Genomic DNA, 17301 nt, shown 5'->3' with positions numbered 1-17301 from the left:
TTCACCTAAGGAGTTTTTTTAGTTGATGTCGGTAAATTATGCGTGGCCTAGATTGACCTCAGAGAACTTTAAACAGTTACACAATATTTTTCAGCATTAAAACTGTGAGTTACCAAAAAGGATTTTAATCTTAAGTATGAATTATTTTTTATCATATATTTAACCTTTGCTCTAGGGAGAAAAAAAATGAAATTTACAACAGAACCATCCAGACTATAATGGTGAATTTTCGTAAAAAAATGCGACTCATCTGGCACCCCCCCATGTGTTGCTGAATTTCTGCACAAAGAAACAAACTTTATAAACATTGGATAATGCATGAAATTTAAATAAACTAAACTTCTGAAAACCCGTTTCGTAGTTACGGCCCGCAATTCTGATCAGCACGTGTTTGAAGTACACCACTTGTGAAATAATTTGGCGATTCTACTTTCAAACCTTAATATAATGAAGTCATTGCATGACATAAACATGTTCTAGATTGTTTCTATAGCCAAAACATTTTTGAAACAATATTTCTTGCATAGCAGACTGGCGTTTACTAGTGTTTTACCCATGCCGGAAATTTCATCTGGCATGGGGGTGCCAGATGAGTCGCGTGCTGTACAATGGCACGCTTAGGATGACGTCATTTTTCCGTTATGAATGAAGTTGCAATTTCATACGCTGTTGTAAGAAAATAGTTACGGCTGTAATGATATAAATTTCCGTTGAAAATAAAGATAAAGAATTAAAAAATATAATGGAATGTTGTAGAATATGCAAGAAAAAATATCTGACATATTTTTGCGGTTCGAATCGGAATATCCGTCCCTCGGTAACCCGCCCAATGGGCGGGTCACCTCTGGACGGATATTCCGGTCCGAACCGCAACATATGACAGATATTATAAATATTATATCACAGACGAGTTGATGGACTGACTGTACAAAGAAAGAGTACTAGTTAATTAGCGTATGGAGTAGATTTAATTGCCGCCACTTTTCTTTCTTGAACCTTGCTTTACTGACATGACTTTTCTTGAATATTTGTGACTTTATGTTATCAATTAAGAATATTTTTTTCAAATTGCACTGTATTTTTTTAGGGATCCCAACGGAATCCCCAGGTATTCCTCCCGATTTCTTGAAATTTCGGAATACAAGAATCCCGTTATCGTCTAACCCAAGAAATATACGCAAATGCGATAGAGGGTACTGAATGAGTGTAGGTTTAATATGAATAAATTATAAAAATAGCGTGTTAGACAGTCTTTCATGGCCGGTGACCGATTTTTTTTCTTTTTGCCGCTCGGATTTTATTTTAGGCGGACAAATGGGCCGCTGGCTGCCTCCTAATGAAATTCAGAGCTAGGTTTTTTAAAAGAATAATTTGTGCTTTCGCAAAACAGAGCTCATATATCAATATAGATTTTATTTTTTAGAAAGTCCGTTGGCTAGAATATGATGTCTTAAGTGTGGACGCATTCAGACTTTAATCAAACATTTACTGAATTTTCATACTGTCCGATGTAAGCCGTGGGCAAAAATAGAGTGCTTTTTCCGTGAGGGTAATATCGGACAGATTAATTTTATTGTTCAAATATTTATCAAACATTTCAATGTTTTTATTGATTTCTCCCACAAAATGCAAAATTTATACATATTTAACGCTATGAAGTTATTCGATAAAATTCTCAGTGATAACAAAATAAAAAGAGTAAAGATCCCTAGATACCGAATTTTTTGAGTTCTTTGATATTTTCTGTGACGTCAAAATGAAAGTAGAATAAAAGAGAGTCGTTATTTTGACCAATCAAAAACCCGATACAAAATTACGTCATTTAAGGCGAGTTCGATTTGTATTTTCTACGGTATGTCTCCCGAAAACAGTGAAGCATCGAGAGCAGTGTGTATGTAGAGAAAAACTTCTAAAAATTACGTCAGAGTGAATGTGTCCGATGACCGACGATGTCCGATGTAAGCCGGATCGACTAGTATATGGAGCAATGTTTCATCTGGATTAAAGTTCCTAAGATTAGGAGTCATCATGATTGTCATTCAGAAGTTTTAAAAGTCAGAAATAGGATTTACGGAACTGGATGGAGACTGGCAATGAAGGAATCTTCCGAATGTGAATTTGTCGTAGAAAGATCTGTTTCGAAATTCAACGGGATTAAATTCCGCTTAAAACATAAAAGTAAGTGCAATTTCTGCTCCATGTGACTTGATGTTTTTTTTTGCATTTTATTCACGTTTTTGAAGTTTTGCATCATATAGAGTCTGCCGCAACTAAACTGTTGCAGCTTGTAGATCCAGCTTTTTGAAATATTCATGAAATGACCCCGAGAACCTCATGTACATTTAAAAAACAGGAAACGTGCTTTCTCCTGTTCATCTTCATATGATGGCGTCGGAAAATAAACAGCAGAGATTTTCCATAGAGAAATCAAACTTTGCTTTTACCAGAAAAGTAGAAACTTTAGAGGAAAATCTTAGAAAAATATCTCAAAGAGGAACTTTTTTTTAATCTACACAAACGGTTTATGTTATATTCAACCTCGTTTTGTTAATACATACCAGGCAAATGTTCATTCCACAGAATATCCCGCCATTTTGTTAACTATCAATATATCATGACGTCACTATTAACCGAGTTTTTACGGGAAAACCTACTTTCATGTTGACGTCATGTAAACAAATAGAACGAAAGTAAATCACGAAAAGATAACAGAAAATATAACAAATAAAGATAGTTGAAACATTGAGATAAAAGAAATTGACAGATTTAAAGGTACACGAAGAAATATTTATTTTGTTTATAGTTCTACATGAATTTGCTTATTATTAAAGTAAAAGTTTAAAAATAATTTATTTATTTTTAATGTTTCAATGTTCTTTACTGTATCCCGGGACAACCAATATTCAATCAGTTAAGCCGTTTTTATTGATTAAAAAAAAAGGATAAGGATTTTTTTAAGTTTTAGATCTACTGTTAAGTGAAATATCTAAATATATTTTTTGCTTTGAAATGATTTCAAAGTTTTTTCATAGGAGAGAGATATTTTACACTTTTGGCATTCAAAGAAATGATATTAATATTCTGTTTTGGACACATCGTCGGATACCCACGGCCGAACCATTAACATTCGCATGTTATGTGACATGTTTATCAATCGTGGGTATCCGACGATGTTTTGGACATTATTACTGAAGAATTGACAATCAATCAATTTCAAATAATCATTTGTCACAAGGTTAGATCTATTCTAAGCTGTCAGCTTGGCTTCTGAAAAATGACAAAAAAAAAAAAGATTTATTACATAAAAGATTTTGATATTTGTTATTTGCAACTATAAATAATATGTATTGGGGGTTTAAAATGAATATTTTACGTGAATATGAAAGTAGGGAAGCGCGTAATTTTCGTTTGTTTGTTTGGTTTTTTTTTCTTCATTTTTGTAGGCCACAAAAGGAATACAATAGATTATGTAAATAAAAATTACTTTTTTAATCAATGATTGAAATGATATTGATATTGTACTGTTAACATTAAATTACCAGGACGACAACCGAAGCTTATTAAAAATGATTGTATTCAAATACGTGAAATTCATATAACATAGTAAGAGTTCAAAAGGCAAATGTTCGGGAGAATTGTCTACACAGTTTAACAAGCATATGCAAACGTCTCGGGGAAGTTGCCTTCTTGTATTAAATATTATTCATTCCGTAAGAAAGTATTTTCAGACACGGCCCACAAAACAATGCCAAGCAACATTTTATAGAATATAAAGCCCCCCCCCCCCCCCCGAAGCAACAATCTTACTGGGAAATCTCTCCTTTTCATTAAAATAAATATTAACATACGAACAAAAAAAATCGTGTCCATATATATAATCTGTTTTAATTATCTCACACGGGGGCAGATAACCAGATTATATATAGAGAGAGCGAAACTATTTCAATATTTTATGATACTATTGAGTATGCTAAGGAAAGTTTTCGTATTCTTCGGGGGTATCCATGATTTAGAAAATGGAGTTTGGAATACTTTTGGGGACAGTGTGTGAACATTTTTTACGGAATGAATCACATTTATCATAAATAATATAAAACTTCCTCGGCTTTACATAGTGGGGTATTTGCTTTTTGACAGCGTGCTATATTATATTAATTTCACGATGACACCTTTTATAGAATATATATATCCGTTACGTACATATATATAACTTAAAATTTTAACTATAATTGAACTTTAAGAATTTTAAACTAATGTGCATGTCTACATAATATATTGCAAGCGCCTGAGTGACCATGTTTATTGTAAACTACGGAGTGACTTTTTTAGTTATATTTTATAATAAAGTCTCCTTTTAAAAGGAAATGCTTGCCCAGTTTTGCCATCATCCCATCCCTTTAAAAAAGTTTTTTTTAAAAAAAAAAAAAAAAAAAAAAAAAAAAACCCTCGTAGATCAACTCTTTATGATAAAGAAATAATTATATAAAAAAATAAATTGACCTTATATACCAGAATGTCAATCGCAGTTTGAACTATTATTATGTATATTAGAAAATTTAAAAAAAATGTTTATCTCTTTATAAATGCTTTTTCATTTTATACTTCCATACCATTTACAATATCTCTAAAATAATACATCTAATATTCATATATACAGCAATTAAAACAGATTATAACTCTTTTTCAGAATCTAAATTGACAAAGAAGATAAACTTGCTATAAATTATTCGCTGGAGAAATGAAGACTTCGTTAATAAGTCACATCTTCCTTGCAATGGTTTTTGTTATAAGCTTGAATCGTCAGTCGTGCATTGCCAAAGCCATTCCCTATTCACAAGGAAATGTAGAGATGCCAGCAACAGGTTCGATTTTTTTCTACAAATAGTTACTTATAAATATTATTTCCAAACGAAGTTAAAGAGGGTATACTGGAGTCAGCTGGTGGTCAGTCGGTCGGTCGGCCCGTTGCAGATTTCTTGTCCGGGATATAGCTCAAAAACTAAAAGAGATATCAATTTCAAATTGTGTAGGTAGATAGATCTTATTGAGTAGAAAAGCAGTCCAAAAAGAACCGTCACACTACATTGCCTTATTTTGGAGTTATTGCCCCATATTTTACACTTCAAACTTTTCCGGGACATAACTTTAAAACGACAAGATGTATCAACTTGAAACTTTGTAGTTATATATAATCATTGAGTAGGAATGCACTGCAAAAGAACCGTTACTCTGCCTTGCCTTATATTGGAGTTATTGCCCTTTGTTCACTTTTACACTTTGAACTTTGTTCGGGACATCACAATGTATCAACTAAAAACATTGTAGGCATATAAACTTACTGAGTAGTGCAGTAAATAAGAACCATGATCGTCATATCCCAAATTTTGGAGTTATTGTCCTTTGTTAATTTTTACACTTTGAATTTTGTCCTGGAAATTACCTGAGTACTATCAAAGGTATCAACTTGAAAATATGTTGGTAGATAGATGTAACTGAGAGAAGTGCAGTGTGGAAGAACCGTTATCCTTTCTACCCTAATTTTGGAGTTATTGCCCTTTGTTCATTTTAATACTTTGAACTTTGTCCAGGATATAACATGAGAACTACGAAAGGTATCAACATGACACTATATAAATAGATAGAACTCACTGAGTAGAAGTACAGAAATATCAGGGAGAAAGAACGTATTGCCCTTAAAAGAAGTCAAGAAAACTTCAAATCCAAACTTTAATTTATTTTATTGATGTAGGACAAAAAATTCACAAACATTTGAAAAATATCTGTAAAAAACTGCATTCTGCTTATCATCATCCTACGTGCAAAATTATTTAATAAAAACACGTTTTCTGACAAGCACGCGCGCGTGTGTGGGGGAGGGGGGATATTCGGCACTTGTGACAATTTCGTGTGTGTGTGTGTGGGGGGGGGGTGTTCGGCACCTGTGACAATTTCTAGTTTTTATTTGTTTGGGTAACACTGAAAACAGCATTGCTGGCACTACAAAAAAACAAATTGGTTTATAATCTCACAACCTTCACTGTTTCACTGTAGCCGAACTATATCTGAATGAGGATGAAAAGAAAATCATAACTAAATGGAATAACAGGCAGAAATAAATGCCATCATACGTAAATTTTGTTTTTTAGGAAAAGAAAGACGATGTCATCATACATCATGTTAAAAAATTATCAAAATTTAACAGAACTATATTTCAAAATTGATGACGTGACGTCATGATATGGTGACATCACAAAGGAGAATGCGCGACGTTACGCGGCAAAATCAGTAATAAAATACTTAAAATCACTTAAAATGCATAAAATAAAATGAAAATTTATTTGTTTTGCATGAAAGATTGAAATATATTTCATTCATGAACACCAGCTATCATATTGCATCTGGTGTTCACTCAGTGAAATTATATTTCAATCTTACAGGCAAAACACACAAATATCCTCTATATATTTAATCAAAATGATACATTTATTGTTTTTATTAATATTTGTAAGAAATACTTATGGAAAATGTGCCCATTGTGCCATAGATTGATTGTACATCCAAGACTTTTAGTATTAATTTTCAGTTAAGGTGAAGGTCGTAGCTACAGATAAAAGACAAAGAAGGTATATCGACCAGTTTCCTGACCAATTAGATGTTGACGTGTCAACAGATGAATTGCATGAACATTTTCAAAATCTAAAAAGAAATCATCACGTTCCGCATATTAAGTATGTTCACATGATGGAAAATGGAGCAGTTAAAAAGTTCAGATTTGAAAGAAAAGAGGTAATCCATTATTTTGTTGCAATATCTTCAGTCACTTATACGTAACCTTTTTTTCTAATGTCTTTGTTTATGAAAACAAGGGATACAGGTTTGCTTCTTTAAACAGAACCTTGCGAGAGGTCGTCTTCTTTTGCAGCTGTGGAAAATTTGTTTCGTAAATATTTGACGATATTTTTACTTAAAAGGCAAAATTAATGTTTATGACTTACAATTATTTAATAAAATAGAATTAATCATATATATCAAATATTAAAATGACCTTTTTTCGTTTGAGTGAAATATGGAATATAATTTCACGAAACATGATAAAAGATGATTCAAGAGCTGGAACGTCGATTAAAAAAATGTGGCATTTTATCATGTTGAGTGGAAATATAAACCATCTTATTCTTTCACGAAAAGCGCAAAAGTAACCTTTTTATTTAATTTCATTTAAAAAAATGGTTACGAATCCCCTTGCTTGCAAATCAACTGCAATTGTACAGCGCGCAGTAATATATAAATATGGCATGTTAAACGTTGCAATATTCAATAAATTAAATTTTTGTTCTATATCCAATATTTATATTGTATACATTGTAAATATTATATGCTATACCATTTTATTACATGCTTTTCGGTGGTTTATAGAAATATATCAGTGATTTAAAACTGGTAATTTCACTGTTTGAAACAGTGAAATTACCACTTTGATAATTTCACTGTTTTGAAATATCCTCTATATATTTATTCAATCCTGCTGAATATTTGTTCATCATAAAAATATTTGTGTGCGATAAGTTTCTTTATTATATACTTATAAAATAATGAAATATTGAGAAATATTGATGAAATAAAATGCGTATTTTCATTTTCCATATTTTCACTGTAAAAATTTATTTTTCACTGCAGTGAAACATATTTTCCGTATTTTCTTTCACTGGTGTCTTGCCGGACTACTTTCTTTTAAATTCTGCCAGTACACAAAATTTAAGGGAAAGTCTTTCAAATTTTAATGTAAAAAAAAAAAAAAGAAAAATGTATATAATAAACAGAAAATTCAAGTTTTTTGTATAAATACAAGATTTATTTTCATCTTGTGGCATGAAAATTACCATATTTCACTCGTGGCTACCGCCACTCATGAAATATTTATTTGAAAATAAATCATGTATTTATAGAAAAAACTTGAATATCCTCTATTTATGTATGTTCTATATTTAAGAAATAACATCGGCCTGACAGGTGTATATCGGCTATTTAACACCGGTTTGGAGTTTTGATGCGTAAGCATTGACCACGAAGGCCGTAGGCCTGAGTGGTTAATTTTGTCGCATCAAAACGACAATACCGGTGTTAAATAGTAGCCGATATACACCTCTCAGGCCGATGTTATTTCGATTCTAACACGATGAAATAAGGAAAATCACTAATGTTATTTTTCAAGCGGAAATAACTTCCGGTGCCGATTTTATAACGCTGTTCGATTTTCGCACCCTACTGTTGCGAAGATATAGAAATTATTAAACAAAAGAAATAATAAGAAAAAAAAAACGTTATTTTATCAAGTTTTCAACAATAAAAACTTACGTCGTATTGTGTTTACATCAGTGCCCAATTATCATTCTTGTCTGTATGAAATAAGTCAGCTTGTTTATGAATGAGTTGTTTACTTAGGATGACGTCATTACGCTGCTTACGGATTGGCGCCGTTTTGTCAAAATATTTATTAACTGATGTGGATCTTATATGTGGCGTTAGTGTATGTGAGATATTATTTCGGTATTGTATGAAAAGAAAACATTATACGAACTGAAAATATAAATAAAAATGTTTTTTATTGTTGCTTTAAAATGCTTTGTAAAGTATACAATCGAGGGTGAAAACATAACAGCGCATATACAAGTAGTCCCTAACCGGTGTTTATTGGCAGTTTAACACCAGTTTTTTCCTTCTTTGTCTATAGTGACAAAATCACGTGAGTGTTAGAATTGAAAATATATATTGTATAATTAAAAAAATTATTGTATAGATCTACTGAAAAAAAATTATTCGATAATTTGAATCATGGGACAGAACACTTAGCATACTAAGCCCCGCCTATATAGTAAGCACGAATTTCTGATAAGGCGTTATCATCCTGATTAAACTAGACTAGTGTAGTGGAAATGATCAGCGTCCCTGTGACTGTCGCTTGTAAATAACACCGTGTATATCCAGTAACGCCGGAGTGTGAAAATAACGCACGATTCGTGCAATAAGTAAGGCAAAATTGTGCAATATATGACGGATCATTCGTGAAAATGATGACTTGACCACCGTTTTGAGCAAGATTTTGGCTTTTTGACGGCTCTTAAAAGTACAGCAATGCATATTATACCGTATAATTTCGATTTTCGGTAGGTAAGTGACTTTTACTAAACTTTTGGTGATATTGAAAATTGAAATAAGCTGATAAAATGTGATTCAAGTCGTTTTTATGAGGTCTCCGCAGCCGTATGCGGTTATTCCTTTTTTCCAGTTCGATTAAATAAAAAATATGTTGACCAGTTTACTTACCGCTTTGGAAATCCTGTCAGCTATCCGCCATTTATTGCACAATTCTGCGTTACTTATTGCACGAATCGTGCGTTATTTTCACATCCCGGTGTTACTGGATATACACGGTGAATAAGACATATGATTAATCCTCCTTATACGTGTATATGTAAAAATTGAAATAGATTTTAAAGTCTTCAGGACATGCAATCGTATAATAATGGATTTTCATATGCCTAATAATTTAACCACGATATGAACCTATATGTGGGGATATCATGTAAGGTGCATTTACATAAAAATACACGGAACATAAATCACATCCTCTATATGAAACGAAAAATACCAACAAGAAACATTAACAACTGAAAATGTTATGCCGTTAATGCGATGTACATGTAAAGCGACCCGGCGCACGGTATAACTTTAAAATTTGACGTTAACAACGTCACAAGTGTATAGTCTTTAACGGAGCAGCTCGAAGTAGGCCAATACGTGTTTCACATGTTAATTGCGGCTGATCCACTGCCTGTATAAGTCGGTGTAATAGACTGTATGATGATAAATGAGCTCTTGTAATGACGCAAACTTCCGTTCTTTCCTTCTGTAACTTGATTGCTGGAAAATTGCACATGAAATAGACTATTTTATCACATAAACCGCGGCGCAGGAGTGTAATAAAGCCATTTAATAAAAACGATATTACACTAGTTTAATAACACTTTGACGTGACGTCATTTGCGCTATATATAAACATAGCGTTAAAGCGCGCTAATGTTAGCATTACACTATAGGCGCGTCATTGAAAGATTACACTGTAAAAAATAGTAACGCCTGACGCGTTCCACAGGTGTTTGTTAACAAAACGTATGTGTTCTCGTTGTGTGCAGTATAAAAACACATGCGTTTCTTTATGGAACGGGTGTTTATAACTAAAACAGTAATGTGCAGCGTTTAAACGGTTGGTGTTAATATTGGCATGCCTGTGTGCAAACATGAAACGTTTGTGTTTACTTTTATGTCATAAGCTCATCTCGTGTTTTGATTATTAATAACAAACAAAACAGAAACATAACAGTAAACAGAAACATAACAGTAAGGATAAGACAATACGAATGTTAAGAAATATTTAATGCGAAAGTGTCTCTGTCTTAAACGCCGGTGTTTCAGGGGCGAACAGTCTGCGTATGTCATGAGTGCCGATCAAGAACACCTTCTGATATTATCCGAGGTGTTACGAATTTAACTTCCTTTCTCCTGCTGCAGTCGAATTTTTTGGCGCAAAGTTTACCTTTCTTCATTTTTGCGTAAATTTAGCAAGGAAAACATAGAAAAACAACAGCAAAAGGTTAGTACGATGTACTTATGTATTTGTAGATCAAATTCAAAGGTTAAAAAGGCAGATCTTTTTAAGACGGGCGCAAAAAATCATTTTCATTAACCATAAAACTGATTCCCCACCCACTTTGGTATTTCAAGAATATCTAATCAAAACATATAAATCTAGAGAATAACATGCTACTGTCTTTTGATATTAATTTTATCAGGCGAGGATGATAAGGACTAGTAAGGGCGAGGCTTGCCGGCAAAGTAAAGTTAACAAGAAAATCGCCTGTTTGTTATGATTACATGTATAGCATGACGTGAACATTGATGATGTCATTTGCAATGTAAATTATGACGTCACTTCATTTAGTTGGTGTTAAAACTATTCGCTATCTAATTTATTCGTAATTGAAATCGAAATTGAAATAATAAATAAATAAATAAATATCGCATCTTGATTCAGGACTTGTATAAGGGTATGAGATTACATTGTAGAATTCACATGCTGGTGAAAATGAGAATATAAGCAATTGAAAAAAGTCCGTTAAAAATGGGCGTGGCTTATTCATCTGAAGTTTTGCACCTTTCTGTTAGCCTAGTCAGTTCATAATTTTGCTTTCAGGATGACTCTAATGTGGCAGTGCTGAAGACTTTAGAATCAGAAACAGCTTACAGAAAAGGAAAGGGCCAGAAGACTCAGCATTTGATGCAAATAAGTAAGGTAAGGGTGTTAGATATTCAAATCTTTTAATGTCCTAAAACTTCTTTTTTATGTGACCAGCTGTGATTCAGTGATTGACATGTCTGTACATCTGTGTACATATTTTACATCAAAACTTTGTAGGGAATATACCTTAACATCTTATTTCCATAATTATCAGCATGTCATATTTGGCATGCACACTTGTTTGATAAATAATTAATGCGAGTTTTATTTCAAAACAGATTTATGTAGGTAAACTTTTCTAACAAAGAATACATAATTTCCATGGTAGTTGTCACTTGATGATAACGCTAAAATGCTTTTAACATTGAATGATATCTAAGGTGTATACAAATGCTAACAGTTGTTTTTTAAAACTGATGTATAAAAATTATCGATATTTGTTTCAGTTGAAGATGATGGGAATCTTGTGAGACTTCTTTCTTCAGCGCCAGAGTCGGCACCAAAGTTGGTTGCAATTGAGAAAGATGAATGTATTGTGAACATGGCTATTGTTTGTGATGGTACACATATTCTTCTAAAGACAGCCGATTCAATAGAGGTCATAGCTGTGTTGATTGGTTTGATTAACTTCTTATGCTAATATGCTACTCTGAATGAAATATGTATGTATACACAGGTGCTTTGGTTCCTTCAGCAAACTGAACTTAAGCAGCAGTTTGATGGGCATAAGAGCTATGGATTTGTTCAATATTTAAAGAGAATGAACACGGAAATGGAGAAAAAAGAAAAGAAGCCAATGTGACTTAAGTGATCCAGCTATCATAAAAGGAAAAGTTGAACTTAATAATAATGCCTTAATATGTAACTATTCGCACTCTTCATCATAAGTATTTTTGAAGAACTGATTTCATAAATTAAATGTGATATTTGCAAGCTGAAGGCATTATTGAGGGGTGAACATCTCATCATATTTAATGACTAGTAAATCCATAATTGTTTTATCCTATGTTTTGTTACAAAGATAAATAGTTTCATTAACTGTAGATTTTTTTTTGGTTTGCAAGTAAATTAAAAGTTAGTAAGTACATACTTTTTAATTATATTTATTTATTTTATGTTTATCACAGACTGTACTTAATGATGATCATGAATTATTAATACATTGCTTCTGATCATCTATGCTAATTACAGAGGATGACTGTTGCACAATCCATTTATATAAATGGCACAAGATTTCATGAAAAAACACACATATTTTATAAAAGCGAATGATTTTAACCAATAGAAATGTGGCTATTTTAGTACAAATTAATAATTTCATATTTCTTGCAACAGATGTTTGATGATGTCATAATTTTTAGCTTGATTATTTAAAAAATGGTAAGGCAATAGCTTAGCAGCTGATTATAGCATTAATGTTGCATGACACAATGTTAAGTTTTTTAGACAAAGAAAGACAACCATGGACTTCTGATATTTATTTGGAACTTCACACATTTTTTGTATGCAAATATAAGTTCACATAAAAAGACCAATAACTCTGTTCTGCATTTTGACTAAATGATGTACCTTTTAGAAAATTCTGCATATATAAAATTATGTATTTTTTTGTGTGAAAGTTGTATCTCCAGTCATAGAATTTTAGCCGAAACTTTGTACATGTGTTACATACGAAAATATTATTTACCAATACCCATTCAAGGTAATTATGCCTCATTTTGAAGTAAATGCATTGAGAATTGTGCAGGCATGTTGTCGCTCTAACAGCTCATTTCATGCTTGTGTTTAGCAAAGTTGTATTCTTGAATTATGTTTAATTAAAAATGAAAAAAACTGTATAATGTTATAATAAATAAATTCCAAAAATACTTCATTAGCATTTTTTGTAGTTACAATATGCTGTACATGTATTTCCTTAGTTGTTTTGATCTTACCTGAACATATACAGTAAACACGTAATGCATTTGAAATTGAAATATGTGACATGTTTATCAGGAACGCTTTGAAAACAGCACACGTGGGTTTGGAAACATGTTGCAAGTTCCAGTTTGAAACACCAAACGTGTTTACTGTACATGTTCAAGTGTTCCCAAACTGTAACATTATAAGTGTTCTGCTATGAAACATGTCACGTGTTTCAGTTTGAAACACCAGGAAGCGTTTAAAACTGGAACATTTGTGCGTGTATTCGGGAACATGTGACGTGTTCCATTCTATGGTGTTTCCAAAGTGTAACAGGAAAAGTGTTTCGAAATGTGTTTAAAACTTAAACGCCCGTTTTTACAGTGTACTCATTTTAACAGTTTACTGATCTTATTCTATATACATGATACATGTGATAAATAGAATATTATATTCGTGTAGATTCAATACTAAATTTATTGAACTCGTTGAATAAATTAAGTATTAAACTACACTCATTCAATATCCTCTATAATTATATGTCTTATATTAATATAATTTTGCTGCATAATAATGTATCATACTTACGAGAAAATAAAAAAAAATACAACTAAGAACAAAATTGTCATTATTTAAAAAAACATATAACGCATAACCAAGTTTGAACGGGACTGTTAAATTGTAAAAAAATGACGATAAGACTATTACGAAGAATAGTTAAATGATTTATACAATTGTAAACCAAGAACATAATAACCACACTGGCCAGAGCTTTCACAGAATCGGTGGGTCCATCGAAGCCGCGGTAGAAATTTCATCGCAGAAACGGTGGATAAAATATGGCCGTTTGGTTTTGTCGGTAAGTTTACGACTGAATTCTGCTTTATGCTTTAATGTTTTACTGGAAAAAAAGCTAGTGAGACTGAAGCCCACATATGTACTTTACCAACTAATTATACGCACACGGTGAAATTCATTGCCATTTGCGCAATCACTTATGTACAGTTTGATAAGGGGACGCCACTTTTGCCTAATTTTGGTTAAATCACGTACACTTGTGTGCAAAACGACCACTAAATACGCCAACATTACAAAGAATATATGATAAATACACAAAACAACCATATTTTGGAACTTTTATAATTGTTATTACCATTTTTATAGAAGAATTGACAAAAATTGTTTACAACGCAGACGGCGGTCGATTTGATCGTACATAACGCAGTGCGTTTGTCCCGATACAATTATTATGTATAATGAGGGTTTACTTGACAGAACTCATTTTTCCATAGAGCACAGCAATTTGACATCAGAAAACGTGTTTCTTTAGTTTAGTTAACATTATTATTACATAATATGATTATTTATGCAAAGAGATGTTCGAGTTGCGCTTCCATTTTCCTTCCATTGTAATTCCTTTGGTAGAATAGTTTACGTTCAACCTGGGACTTAAAAAGACAAAAAGAAATTCCCGTAAGATTAAATATGAAAAACTATAAGAATCTTACACCGGCTGCCGGTACAGACCGAAATATCTAGCTCGAGGGTAACTGTTTAGAGCGGTAACGAGGCTCTGTCGAGTTTCCGCTAAACAGTTTCCCGAGAGCTAGATATTCCCGCCTGTACCAACAGCCGGTGTTTGATTCTTTTCTTGCATATTACATGTCAATTTCTTTTGGAACAGAAATTATGAAAACGGATATTCTCATTACGCACTTTTTTCTTATAGTAGCGTATGAACATACAACTTCATTCATAACGGAAAAATGACGTCATCCTAAGAACGCGATTCATTCATTAAAGTCGCGCGTCAATGACGTCATTTAAAGCACGGGACTTGTCTTACATAGGGAGTGTAAGACAGAGTTTTCTAGCACCGGTGTAAACGGTAGATAATCCTGTCTGAGGTGCAAGAAAATCTTAGTTTTTAATGTCGCTGTGTTATATTACCATACCGAGAACACAAATTCAGTCTAGTCTTGTATCATAGTTTGGAGACCTTTCTGTTGAAAATATGTCAGACTTCAGTCGTATACATATACAGTCATAGTGCGTTAACTGGAGTGCAGTTTTAGTTACCCGCACTCGAAAGCATGTCCATTGATTGGTTCATTTTTCCGGGGTTTACTTATTGTAACGACAGTGAAAGGGATAACGATAGAAATGTCATATTTAGTACGCTCCCTTCGCAGTTTACTTAATACACTAACGCTACTTCAGAGATTAAGAGGACGGAGAGTGAAAATATGTGGCATTCTATCATGTTTCGTGAAAATATATATACCATATTTCACGAAAAACGAAAAAAATAACTTTTTTATTTAATTTCATTATCAAAGAAGAACGGTTACGAACCCCCTTGCTTGCTACGTAATGGTTATAGTACATGAAACGAGTTAGTTACGAGGATATAACACTGGCTGGGGCGACACCAAGGGTGTTTCTGCTAAAAAATGGCGAGGCCTTTAGGCCGAGACAATTTTTTTTTTCAGAAACATCCCGAGATATCGCCCCAGCCAGTGTTAAACCCCAGTAACTATCGAGTTTCATATACTATAACTGTTTTATCGCAATGACATAATGTTTTCTTTTTATGCTCCCCGAAAAATTTCGGGGGAGCATATAGTCGTCGGGTTGTCCGTCCGTCCGTCCGTACGTACGTACGTACGTCCCGAATTCGTGTCCGGCCTATAACTTTGTTATTTGAAGTCGGATTTTAAAACTATTTCACAGAAATGATCGCCATATTGAGACGACGTGTCGCGCACAACATTTGGGTCGCTACCTTGAAGGTCAAGGTCACAGCATGACCTTGCAGCAAAATCGTGTCCGGTCCATAACTTCATTATTTGAAGTCGGATTTTAAAAATATTTCACAGAAATGATCACCATATTGAGACGATGTGTCGCGCGCAACATTTGGGTTGCTACCTTGAAGGTCAAGGTCACAGCACGACCTTGCAGGAAAATCGTGTCCGGCCCATTACTTTGTTATTTGAAGTCGGATTTTAAAACTTTTTCACAGAAATGATCACCATATTGAGACGACGTGTCGCGCGCAACATTTGGGTCGCTACCTTGAAGGTCAAGGTCACATCATGACCTTGCAGCAAAATCGTGTCCGGTCCATAACTTTGTTATTTGAAGTCGGATTTTAAAAATATTTCACAGAAATGATCACCATATTGAGACGATGTGTCGCGCGCAACTTCTGGGTCGCTTCTTTGAAGGTCAAGGTCACAGCTTGACCTTGCAGCAAAATTTTGTCCGGTCCATAACTTAATTATTTGAAGTCAGATTTTAAAAATATTTCACAGAAATGATCACCATATTGAGATGATGTGTAGCGCGCAACATTTGGGTCGCTACCTTGAAGGTCAAGGTCACAGCATGACCTAGCAGCAAAATCGTGTCCGGTCCATAACTTTGTTACTTGAAGTCGGATTTTTAAAATATTTCACAGAAATGATCACCATATTGAGACGATGTGTCGCGCGCAACATCTGGGTCGCTTCCTTAAAGGTCAAGGTCACAGCTTGACCTTGCAGCAAAATCGTGTCCGGTCCATAACTTCATTATTTGAAGTCGGATTTTAAAAATATTTCACAGAAATGATCACCATATTGAGACGATGTGTCGCGCGCAACTTCTGGGTCGCTTCCTTGAAGGTCAAGGTCACAGCTTGACCTTGCAGCAAAATTTTGTCCGGTCCATAACTTAATTATTTGAAGTCAGATTTTAAAAATATTTCACAGAAATGATCACCATATTGAGATGATGTGTAGCGCGCAACATTTGGGTCGCTACCTTGGAGGTCAAGGTCACAGCATGACCTTGCAGCAAAATTGTGTCCGGTCCATAACTTTGTTATTTGAAGTCGGATTTTAAAAATATTTCACAGAAATGATCACCATATTGAGACGATGTGTTGCGCGCAACATCTAGGTCGCTTCTTTGAAGGTCAAGGTCACAGCTTGACCTTGCAGCAAAATCGTGTCCGGTCCATAACTTCATTATTTGAAGTCGGATTTTAAAAATATTTCACAGAAATGATCACCATATTGAGACGATGTGTCGCGCGCAACTTCTGGGTCGCTTCCTTG

General features: G+C 33.5%; 2 long non-coding RNA genes across 2 annotated transcripts; both read left to right on the top strand.

Annotated features, from left to right (window-relative positions):
- Window positions 1–2643: 2643 nt before the first annotated feature.
- On the top strand, window positions 2644–6860 carry LOC132744292 (uncharacterized). Its single transcript, XR_009627677.1, has 3 exons — window positions 2644–2772; window positions 4688–4862; window positions 6584–6860. It is a non-coding gene; the product is annotated as an uncharacterized LOC132744292 (long non-coding RNA).
- A 2231-nt stretch (window positions 6861–9091) lies between these two features.
- LOC132744296 (uncharacterized) lies at window positions 9092–14477 on the top strand. The gene is made up of 3 exons (XR_009627679.1): window positions 9092–10651; window positions 11252–11350; window positions 11743–14477. It is a non-coding gene; the product is annotated as an uncharacterized LOC132744296 (long non-coding RNA).
- The last annotated feature ends 2824 nt before the right edge of the window (window positions 14478–17301 follow it).

The sequence above is a fragment of the Ruditapes philippinarum genome, unplaced genomic scaffold (genome assembly GCF_026571515.1).
Source record: "Ruditapes philippinarum isolate M1 unplaced genomic scaffold, ASM2657151v2 ctg7597_1_1_1_1, whole genome shotgun sequence".
In the NCBI taxonomy this organism is placed as follows: domain Eukaryota; kingdom Metazoa; phylum Mollusca; class Bivalvia; order Venerida; family Veneridae; genus Ruditapes; species Ruditapes philippinarum.
Note: the sequence above shows the minus strand (reverse complement) of the source record. Positions and strands in the feature narration are given on the sequence as shown.